Below are 13216 nucleotides of genomic sequence, written 5' to 3' on the forward strand. Positions count from 1 at the left end.
GATAACACAACCCATTAACTACAAAAATATTTTTGAACGGCAAATACGTAATATTTCGTCAGAGCAAACATAGTCTCCTTATTTGGGTCAACAATTTTCATCATTAATTTGGTATTAAGCAAATTGGTTTACATAGCTTAGAACTCAATAGATGTTTGAAACAATTGACGAACGTTTACTCAAAGGGGGGAGGAAAAACAAACTAAACTAACAAACAAAGAAGGATAGGTAGGGAGTTGAGAGTTATTACCGTATCTTTCAGAAAATACCTTTAGATATTGTCATCACTCACTTGAAAGGGATACCGCCTACACAACTATAGTTAACAAAATAGATTTGCAAGCAGAATACAAATAAATCTTGAAAAATCATTATCTATATACTCCAGGAAAATCAATCAATTGCGTTGAGAATCAGTGTTGCCTATTCAGCCATTTTAAGGATAAATCTAGTCATTTTCACATTGTATTTACACAGTAAAATGTAGTTTGGCTTTTAGTTATAATTTTCTCCATTTCCATACTTATAATTTCTAATTTCTAGCAATTTGTCTTTAACGGTAATGAAATATTTTTGTGAAATGAATAAAAATAATACTATAAAATGTGATTTCCTTCTGCTTGCAGTAAACTAGTTGCTTACTTAAAAGTATATTCTATCTTCGCAATGTATGTTGTGTACCTTACTCACATCATCCTCGCTTACGTGACACGGTGTTTTCGGATATTTCGCCTTAGAATAGCTAATTTTAATGAGTATTTAAATTACATATTAAGTGTTGCGTGTGCATTTTTGGCAGGGGCTATGTACTTTTAATGTTGTTAGATCAATAGTGCTCTGAAGGTAGTTTTGGCTAGGGCTGTGTGCTTTTAGTGTTGTGCTAGATCTGTAGTGCACCGATATTTTCTGGCTACGGTTGTGTATTTTTAGTGTTGTGATAGATCAGTAGTGCACCGATACTTATGGCCAACATACCTGGAAGAACTGACAACAGAGGAAAGAATTCAATGGATGTTTTGTATCTCTGGTCAACGATACGAACAAAGCGTGGGAATTAAAAATAGTCTGATTTCAGAATGTCAAGAAGAATATTACAGTATTCTCTTGGTATGTACAATAAAATTACGAAACGTTCTATTTGTTTCATTATTATAAATACTGTTACCTATAAATTTAGAAGATTTAAGCTATTTTTAAGATAAGAATTTGGTTTACTGAAACTCCTTTATATGTTTACCCTGTTTGTTCATGTGTGTGTGTGTGTCTGCCCGGTAAACAAACAAATCTCAATAAGTATACTTGATGGATGGCTGTAATGGAGTTGCGCACACTTTTCCGGTTTTTATCAGTTTTATCTGATAAGCCGTTGACGAGCTATCATAATGTTCAGGATTGCGCACAAAAAAATTAAGCAATGCTGTCAGATGGAAAATATTTTCTCTGACTGGTTGATTGGGGTTAATGGTCAAGGAATCTCCTTATTTATACCAAAGGTGATGAGCTTTTTATAAATAGAAGTGATGGTATTGTTTTGGAGTTTGGGTTGTAACTGCCATGTTTTGACGCTGGAAAATGGCGGATTTCCGAGTAACTGTTACTAAAAAAGGAGTTGCCTGTGTGATTAAAGATGGATTTAAGTATCGTCGATTTCGGGAGAATAAGAAAGGATCGCAGTGGTGGTAAATAAAGTATTTATTTGACGAGGAAAAGAGCACAGACTAACTATAAAAAATATTTTATTATAATTTTTTGTATTATAGTTCGTCAAAGAAATATTACAGAGACTGTTAAGCAAATGGTCGGGAAAAAAAAGATGAGTTCAGTCATGATGGAGAAAAGTTTCTATTTGTAAATGAAAAAGCTACGATTATCGTCCTAACTTGTGCGAATAACATTAAAATTAATACACACACACACACACAAATAACTTCATATTGAAGCAGTATAAGGTGCTTAAAGGTGACACATATTCAGAGTATGAGATTAGAAAAATTTTAACATATAGATTGTAAATATAAAAACTTGGTTTTGGAGGTATCTCGACTTCTTATATTCACTGATCAAATTATATTTAGTTAATCCTCAATATAATTTATATTTTATTTCTAATTTCTGTTTCTATCCTAGTCTGAAGGAAAATCTTGTTTCCGCACAGATTTTAAAACTACCATTGTGGCAACATTGGACAAAAATCTGTGTTCCAAAAGCAACACAGAGATTTGTGCGCAATTTGGGATCTAGAGTATGCGCAATTCAGTTGTTCCCTGATTGATTACCATCAATTTTAGGCAGAATATAGAGGGTCATAAGTTAGGAATCGAATTGTTTAATCGAAAAATGAAATGAAATATTTATGTTTTACGTCCCACTATTATGCCTTTTAGGCTAAAGGAGACGGTGATGATGAGAAATGAATGAAATAGCGGAATGAAAAAAGTGGGAGGAAACGGGAGTACCCCCGAGAAAACCCACAAGCATGGTGTTTGTCCACACTGCGCGAGCTGGGATCGAACCAGAGACCCCAAGCACCGGAGGTGAACGCTCTATCACTGAGCCACCGCAAACAACCACTTCCATTTTAACGTTAATTGCTGTATAGAGGAAACTGTAATAGATGACGAGAAGCGGCTTTCTGTAATTAATTACGTATCCTAACAATATACTGCTATACGCATCCTAACAATATACTCTCATCTCCACTTTAATCTCTCTACTAAAACCGAAAATCTACCACCATTTCCGTTTTCAATATTGAAAAATAGATATTACGCCATACATCTCAATCTCCTTCACGTGTAGTATATAAGTGACACGAATACTTATTAGCTATATTCTAAGATTTAGCTACCATCTGCCGGCTCCTATTGGCAACAGTGGTTGAGATATGTTTGCCGTTTGAGCACGAAAATTTTGCAGGGAAGCGTAGTAAAATCATGGTTTCTCATCCTCCTCTCCCCTGTCTCTTGGCTAGATAAACGGAGAGCAATCATCCGTTGAGATTAGATGAAACGTTTGTGGATTACAACGTTAAATCCAAGCTTTTCAATGCCCCCGAGCCTCGTTCGACAGCTCAGAATCTCCAGAGCTGCACTAATTCAAATATCAATGCAGGGTGTTTTGATTCCTGAAATTTCAGCCCAGGTCATATTGCTAGAGAGAAGGTAAGCAAGGTAACGGTAGTAATGACGTCATTCAGAAATGCTACTAAATATTACATGTATACTAAATTAAGGTTGATATGTATATGCGTTGCGTTAATCTAAGTTATACACGTAATAAGATGTACGTATGTATGTTACGGTTGCCACACTTTACTGAAGTGATTCCAGGTCACTTGAACAATAAACAAATAAATAAATAAATAAATAATAAGCAACAGAGACTGTAACTACCAGATTGCTTCCTTAGCATCCACTGAATACATAACTGAATTCAAATTTATCTGCGAGCTCATGAATGCATAAGACAACAAAGCAATTATTCTCATATGGTGATTATAGTCTGAGATTTAGAATTCATTTTTATTTATTTACTAGCAGCGTTCACCCCGCTTCGCTGCGGTCACCCCGGAACGCAATAAACTTTGTTACTTAGATAATTTTTACTTTTTCGCTTTCAAGTGATATGATAAAAACCATAGAAGATTGCATTAAATGTTAACATTATATCGCCTGTCATTTATGTTAACCCGCCGAGTGACACGGTCATGCGGGTTGCATATAAATACGTTTATTTTTACCTATGATGAACTAACAAAGGATTTGTACGTTATGGACACTTGAATGGTCAATTATCTCAAGACACTGGTAATTAAAAATTAAAGTGATATGATAAAAACCATCTAGGGTCCAAATCCTAATAACCCCCCAAAAATAAAAGAAATTGGTTCAGCCGTATTAGCGTGATGAGGTAACAAAGGATTTGTGCGTTCTCTTTTATATATATAGATTTATCTCATGTGCTGACACCCTATTGAACAACTAGTAACTCGACAGAAAAATTGCTCTATTAACTTTTTTATTAACCTATATAGGGGATAATTCCCGCCAATCCTGGACGGGTAGAAACCTTAATATGTATACCGGGTCTTCAAAATGGATATCAGGGTTTCAGTATGGTTTTGTAGACATAGTACGCAATGTATAACCGTACATTTCATAGAGTAACACAAATTTTTCTCTAGTTTCAATTACAACATCCAATAGTTCCGGAATAGGTCACTAGGCCACAGGTTTTGCAAAATGGTACCAGAGGAAATGGAAGCTGCACGAGTAATGATATAACAGCCATTTTGAAGGTGGCTGCGAATTATTTCCGACATATTGATTGGATAATCGTTTGTTACAGCGTTCTTCATTGGAGGACTTGTAATTATTTGTACAACTTTTATTTATTTAGATGGCAACAGGAAAGGACAGATGCAATTTGAGTACTCAAATTTCATGGAAGTCGCAAAGGCGGAAATTACGTACCTCAATATACTCACGAAGTAGTTAGTTCCTCAATAATAAAAACATTTAATTGACTTCTTACGAATACAGAACAAAGCCCCACCCCATTTCCCCGAAGAAGTTAGGACACTTTCGCACCAGTGTTTATTACCTTAATTGAGCAGACGTGCAACTGAGGAAGATCAGGAACTCGGCTGCTCGTTCTTGAGAACTAACTATGCGATATATATATTCTACGAAGTTATAATATAAGCTTTTTATTCCTGCTCTTCCTACAAGTATTACATAAATAAAATTACAAATCATAGCTGCCACTTACAACAGGACTGAATGAAATTCTGCAAAAATTTAGAATTTGTATTAACGTGTTAATATCTGCGTAGAATAACTGAGCATCGAGAACTTGTAGATGTTTGTACAAAAAATCAATTAGAGTTTACCTATAGATGTGTCTAGCCTTTATTAAAAGTACTAACTGAAATGTTCGCTTTTCGCACGAAGAGGATAGGCTATGAAATAAATTTGAATCTCTTTTCCCCTTACGATACCATGGAGGAAAAATTTACTCTTACACGGCATCACCCCAGCGACCCCGAAAAATATGAATTAAATATTAATATCGGTCGTTTGGATTTATATTACTTATCACCTCTTTTCACTACCACTTGCCATCCCATATGAAGATGAGGATGAATTTGGGCCTTAAATAGCATCCACAGTGCAACTGTTCATCTCAGCGGATTCCGAAAACTATGGATTGGACACTGATATCACTTATTTTCGATTATTTTTATATGCCACCCCTTTCCACCTTCATCCCATAAGTCGATAGCGGAAGAACTTGGAGTTAAACGATATACCTCAGCGAGCCCTAAAATTATGAGTTAGACACCAATGGTGATTATTTTCGATTATTTTTACATGTCACCCTCTCATCCCTTCATCCTCTTTGCTGAAAAGTACTAAAGGCCTAAGTTAGGTTAGGGTCCAGTAATATACCAAAAACATAATGTAGTAACTGACGGCCTGACTAAAATTAAAAATACTATATAACGTAGTGATTCCAAACCTTTCTTGACTTATGACAAATTTTATTGAACGCTCACGTTACCGGACATGCTTTATTATTATTATTATTATTATTATTATTATTATTATTATTATTATTATTATTATTATTATTATTATTATTATTATTATTATTATTATTATTATTATTATAGTTATAAGTTTTATATAAAGTACTGACTCTATGCCATATTGGGCACTGTTCCTGTCGCTGGAGGCGTTGACGGGTACAGTTTGTATCAAAAATTAATTTTAACTAATTATTTCATGTTTCATGATTTTTAATATTTAATATTTAGCGGCACACCGGTTGGGAGACACTACACTAGCGTGACCATAATAAAATGTATACGATAAAGAAGGGTATAAGTAATGGCAGTGCTATCAGACAACATAAATAACGTAACAAAAAATTGCCACTTTCTAAGCCTTTGATTCGTGCTCAGTGAAAGGAAAACCCATGAATCACAAAACTGAAAAACTACGCAAGAATTTTAAAACATCTGATACATTGAAATCGGAGTTGCACCTATTCATCAACTATATTTTAAAAAGGAAGAAAGAAAAGGAGTCTGTAGTCGAAAGATGTAATTTTTTACGACTTACAAGCCAACTGCACAAATCCACTTATTATATATATATATATATATATATATATATATATATATATATATATATATATATATATATATATATATATATATATATATATATAATATTTACGAAGAAAATGAAACAGAAAGCAAATAAATAACAACTAAAAAATAACATTTATGATTACAACGACTGAAATCTGCAGCGTTGCCAGGCGGAGAATTCTTATACATGCGTACGAGAATTTAGAGATTCGTACAACTATTATAGAAAATAGAGGAAACTACAAATATCGTATCAAATTATTTACTAGCTGATATATATATAAAGGATCGTTAGGAAGAAGAAAATACTATTTTGTGGGACCTTGAATAAAGAGTTGCGAAAAAGACTCATAAAGTGCTTCGTGTGAAGTATTGTATTAGTAGTAGGCCCCCGCGTATATCTAGTCGAGTCAGCAAAAATTTTTGTGACGTCATAGGTCAAAGGTCAATGACCTTGGCCCAGGGTCAATGACCTAGGGGTACCTAGGACCACTCCCTCTAGATTTTGGCAGGGGTACCTTGGCCCACCCCCTAAATTTTGGCAGGGGTACATAGGACCACCCCCCTTAAATTTCGGAAATTGCCAAATCTAAAAATTTGGTATGGTAGCCTAGGACCACAGTATGTACCTCTATTAGTATTGCGTGTCTATGTCGTTCCCTTTTATGGGTAAAAAATTGCCAAAAATTCAAATTTCGGGGGTTTTTGACCTAATTTATCCCCTTTGATGAGGTGTTATTACCTTATATAGTTATATGGGCGTATACAGGGGTCCATTACCTTTCATAACATATGGGTATATTAATGCACCCCTTGATTTTCAAATAGAATTTAAATCAAACAGTGATCAGCTTTCACGGTTAACCGTTAAACTTTATCCGGTTTTTAACTATTCGAATAACAAATAAACGGTTTTCAACTATTCGATTAACAAATAAACGGTTTTCAACTACTCGATAAACAGATGAACTGTTTCTTTTCTTTTCACACCAGTGAGTGCAAGAATTTACAAACTAAAACAAAAAAATTTGTACTCGCTTTAAATACGCATCATTTTTGAAACAAAATGTTAGTGTTCATCATGGATACACAGTGGAAACATCCATTTACCTGTATTCTCGCAGGGCCTAGTGGGTGTGGAAAAACGTATTTTGTGAAGCGATTACTGTCACATCTCCCAACCATGATCAATGCAAAATTTCGTAAGATATACTGGTATTATGCAGAATGGCAAGACGTGTATGCAACAATGCCAGTTCCAGTAGAATTTCACGAAGAACTTCCACAAATGAAAGATTTTCAGCCTCAAGATGGACCACATTTGATTATTATTGATGACCATATGCGAGAAGTGAATAGTGATATTGTTGATATGTTCACAAAAGGATCACATCATCGAAATATTAGTGTGATTTTTATAACACAAAATGTATTTCATCAAAGTAAAGCAAATAGAAATATGAGTTTAAATTGTTCGTATTTGGTGTTGTTTAAAAATCCACGTGACAAGTCACAAATCAAGCATATGAGTTATCAAATCATGCCTGAGCATCCACTGTTTCTACAAGAAAGTTATGCAGACGCAACAAGAAATCCACATGGTTATTTACTGATGGATCTTAAACAAGATACACCCGATGAAATGCGATTTCGTACAAATATTTTTCCCGACGATTTGCATCATTATGTTTACGTACCAACAAAACATGTTTAAATTATTGTGCATGTGAAAAGAATGACTTAGTCTGTCACGATGTCTCCTACAGTGAAACACGCTGATCTGCTACGTGCTCTGCACAAAGCTAAACCAAGATTGCGTAAAGCTATTATTGCCAATGCAGACGCTTCATTAATTCATAGTATTTGTGAATGTTGTTATAATGTCTTAAAAGGCAATGTTCCACTGACAAGTGCGCAGAAGTCAAGATTAAAGCGTTACAAGAACACGCTCCGCTATCTGGTGGACAATACAAAATCATTGGATAAAAAGAAGAAACATTTAGCCGTACAACAAGGAGGATTCTTACCTGCATTACTTGCACCTATTGTAGGAAGTGTGTTATCCAGTATTTTGTTTAAACAATAAACATCATGGAACATAGCAAGAAGATGGTTTTAGTGCCACCAGAAATGCTTCAACGAATGCATGCATCATCATCCCGTGCGAGTGAAAATCGAGAATCTAATCTCGATCGTGAAATGCAATCTATATTGAATACATCGTATCCAAGTGATGAAGAAAAATGGAATCAGTACAATAGAATATTACAGAAATATCTTTATGTGATACGTAAACAAGAAGAACCAATACCACTTACAATTACATCAATGAAACCTGATGGTGACGTCCCGAATGTTGGCGATAGCACGAAACAAGAAATTTTAGCCGCAATACCACAAATGTATCGTAAGAAAGCCGAACTACTATTCCGTCGTTTAAAACAAGATGACGCAATTACGTGGGATCATAAAGGAACAGTGTACATCAACGATAATAAACTACATGGATCCAATATTGTAGATTTAATGTGCGATGTGACTCGACCGAGGAAACATTCTAATCCTCAAGGCTGGGAATTGTTTTGCAACTACCTTGCATCGTCAAACACACCTCAAGAATTGATTGGTAATCCACGGAGATTAAACTATATTGTCAAGCATAATAGTACAACAGCATCTGAAGGATCTGCACCACCAAAACCGGCACCTGAATTATTTTCTTCCGGAGAAGAAGAAGAAGAAGAAGATGATGATGATGTTTTAGAAGTCCGACCAAAAAGAAAACGTATCATTCCACAATGGTCAACGTACAAACCATGAACAAAAAGTTGAAATCCATTTATTACAATCCAGCACACCCTGCATCATTTTCTACTGCAAAGAAATTATGGCAAGCCACAGGAAAATCTATACCTCTAGCCAAAATAAAACTTTGGTTAAACAAACAACCTACCTACACGTTACATCGTCCTGTACGTCGTCGTTTCCGTAGAGATTTTTATCTTGTCAACAATATTGATGATCAATGGGAATGTGATTTAAATGATTTACAATCACTTCAAAACTATAATGACAATTACCGCTATATTCTTACAGTGATTGATGTGTTTAGTCGGTACGGGTGGGCTGTACCACTAAAATCAAAAAGTGCCGAGGATATAGTGAATGCATTTGAAATGATTTTCCAGGAGAGGAAACCAATTGTACTACGTAGTGATCAAGGAACTGAATTTACCAACAAGACAGTACAAAAGTTTCTCAGGAAACACAACGTGCAACATGTTACAACAAAGGATCCAGATATTAAAGCCAGCATCGCAGAAAGATTTAATCAGACATTGAAACATCGTATGTGGAAATACTTTACCAAATATCAAACATACAATTACATCAAAGTATTGCCTTTACTTGTAAAAGCATACAATGAAAGTCGGCATTCCAGTATTAAAATGGCACCTGCAAACGTTTCTCAGGACAATTTACTGGAGGTGTGGCATAACTTATACGACAAAAAGCTACAACGTTCAAAACAAGATACGGATTTATCTGTTGGTGATACTGTTCGTATAAGTAAAACAAAACGTATCTTTGACAAGGGTTACCTCGAGAACTGGACTTGGGAAATATTCAGAGTAAAAGCCATTGTACCAAGAAACCCACCAGTGTATCGACTAGAGGATTTAAATCATCAACTCATCGATGGTGTTTTCTACAGAGAAGAATTACAACCAGTACCGCTCCCTTCGACGTTCCTCATCGATAAAATATTACGTACAAGAACAAAAGGTCGCAGAAAGGAGTATCTCGTCCAGTGGAAAGGATATCCTTCCTCATTCAATTCGTGGATCCCTGCAACTTCATTGAAGAAGAAGAAGAAGAATGGAACCTGATCAAGATTTTTACGTTACACTTCCCAGTAATAGTTCCATGGATTATTTTCCAGAAAATACATTGACTTCATATATTACGAAATTACAACGACGTGTAGAGTTTCGCCAGAAATGGGATGTGGCAATTGTAGAGATTCATTATCCACATTCTTTGCTGAACATTAACAGTAAAAACAATAAAATATATTACAAATCATCAAGTAGTAATGATCAGGAACCGTGGAAGGTTGTAACGATCCCTGTACGCTATTATAACAATATACGGGATCTTATTCATGCAATTAATATACATCATAAAGAAACCAATTTATTTATATCTCATGACGCAACTAATAATATATGCCTCATAAGACATCCCAAAAAGGAAATCCATACTTCTGTACAATTGTCACCAAGTGTTAGTTTAATGCTTGGATTTGAACCAAAAAGTGATTTAAAAGATATGGAAAAGGGACAATATACACCGGATGTACGATTAGGCTTACCATCACAAATGTACGTCTATTGTGACATTATTGAATCTGTCATTGTTGGAGATACAATGGTACCCTTGCTACGAATTGTCAACATGGATCCTGTGAATCATACTTTTGGAAGTCATGCAGTACAAATCTTTAATCCTGCACATTATGTTCCGGTGGAAAAAATGAATTTTGAGCAAATACAAATCGATATAAGGGATAGCACAGGTCATCGTATGCCATTCACCTTTGGAACGGTGTGTACAAAACTACATTTCCGTCGTCGTCGTCATGACTGATCCGTATTTGCAATACTACCAAAAACAAGCGTTATCCGGTATCGGCAACGTCTATGTGGGAAGTCCCTATCAAGCAGGACATGGCATTGGAAGTTTCCTTGGTGGCTTATTTCGTTCAGTGTTACCACTTGTGAAGCAAGGCGCTAAAACTGTGGGAAAAGAATTATTAAAATCAGGTGCCAATATGATTAATGATGTTGTGATCTCGAATCAACCGCTGGAAGAATCGTTTCATCAACGGATGCAAGAGGCAAAATCAAATTTACAAGAAAAAGCTAAAAATAAGTTGAAAACTATGCTGGGAAGTGGATATCATAAACGAAAATGGGATGACTGCTCTCAGTTTGAGGTTGACCTTCCAACGATCAACAACACCATCAATCCTACAAAGAGACGTAAATTATCACATAAGAAGAAGAAGAAATCATTGGCATCGTCACCAGATATTTTTGATTAATTCAACGATGGCTTTCTTACATCATCAATCCTGTGAATGTGTAAAAAGTGAATTGGACATTTTTTCAACGTTGCCCACGCAAACCAGTGTTCTGGACAATCGTATTATAGGCTACAAACCAATTAGTTCAATAGCTGAAAATTCACCAATAGAATTTGTAGTGAGTGGTAGCAGTGATGAATATATTGATTTGCCACAAACCTTATTGTACGTCCAAGCACAAATTGTGAAACCAGATGGTTCCTCCTTCACCAATACGGATAAAGCAATTGCACCTGTCAATGATTTTCTAAATGCTATGTTTAGTGAAGTACAAATCTACTTGAACAATAAACTGATTTCATTTCCGTCACATAATCATCCATATCGTTCGTACATGGAAAAACTGCTCAATTATAGTGATGGAGCTAAAAATACACATTTACAAACAGCAATGTGGTTTCAAGATACGGCTGGTCATATGAACGCAACCACAAGTGAGAACAAAGGATTTCAACAACGCTATGAACTGACAAAACAAAGTATGAAATTCGATATGATTGGACATCTTCATTGTGACATTTTTAATCAAGATAAATTTTTAATTCATGGAGTGGAATTACGTGTGAAACTTATTCCTGCAAAACCAAACTTTTGTCTCATGGCCGGTGAAAGTGGTGTCAATGCAAAAATCAATATTCTAGATGCATCGTTGCAGGTGAAAAAAGTCAACATTAGCCCTAGTGTTAAATTGGCACACAATAAAATTTTACAATCTACACCGGCAAAGTATCCTCTGACAAGGGTTCAAATGAAATCATTTACCATCCCGAAGGATATACAATCCAAAACTATTGATAACCTGTTTATGGGAACATTGCTAAATCGTATTATTGTAGGATTTACATCGAATGAAGCATCCAGTGGAACTATTACCAGCAATCCATTTGAATTTCAACATCTAAACATTAATTTCTTTACATTGTACGTGGATGGAAAAGCTGTACCTTCAAAACCATTGCAACCCAACTTTGAAGAAAATCTCTACATTTCATCGTACCACACATTGTTCTCAGGCTCTGGCATACATTTTACCAATACTGGAAATACAATTTCAAGAGCCGACTACAAGAATGGATATACACTGTTTGTATTTGACATAACTCCCGATTCTTCTGCTGGAGATTGTCACTATTGGAATTTACAACGACATGGCGCCATCCGATTGGAAGTTCATTTCCAAGAGAAATTAGCAGCACCTGCAAACTGTATTGTGTATGGAGAGTTTTCCTCACTCCTAGAGATCGACCACCAGCGCAACATTATCCTGGACTTTTAAATTACAAGGTACGTATACGTTACGTAACATTTCCATTCACGATGTTGAATACATTACAATTAGCTAGTGCTTTACACGGTAGTCCATTATTCAGAAATCATTTTACCGGGGTATTTGCAAGCGATGAGTTGCCCTCACGGATTTCTCTTCCTCTGGCAATGATTGTAAATACAGATCCATCCACAAAACTAGGAAGTCATTGGATTGCAATTTATATTGATCATCGCGGTGTTGGAGAATATTTTGACAGCTATGGCCTTCCTCCTTATGTACCACAACATGTTGCATTCTTAAAACTTCATTGTATGTACTATAAATATAATAATAGCCAAATGCAAAGTCTTGGTTCATCCGTATGTGGCTATTATGCTTATTTTTATTTGTGCTGTAAAGCCCAAGGAAAATCTCTGCGTGAAATTCAATATTTGTTCACAACAGTACCCACGGTTAATGATCGTAGACTGCTGCAATATACCTTCCAGGTAATTTTATCATATTTATCATTGTAAGTGTATTTGTTTAATCATCATCTATTTCTATACTAATCATCTTTTTCCTCGTTCTTTTTTACAGAATTCACAATACGAAGCTTTGCAAACGGGTGCTATGCTGCAAAACATGGAAACAAATCATT

The sequence above is a fragment of the Thermobia domestica genome, chromosome 18, assembly GCF_964235325.1.
Source record: "Thermobia domestica chromosome 18, izTheDome1.hap1.1, whole genome shotgun sequence".
NCBI classification, from domain to species: Eukaryota; Metazoa; Arthropoda; class Insecta; order Zygentoma; family Lepismatidae; genus Thermobia; species Thermobia domestica.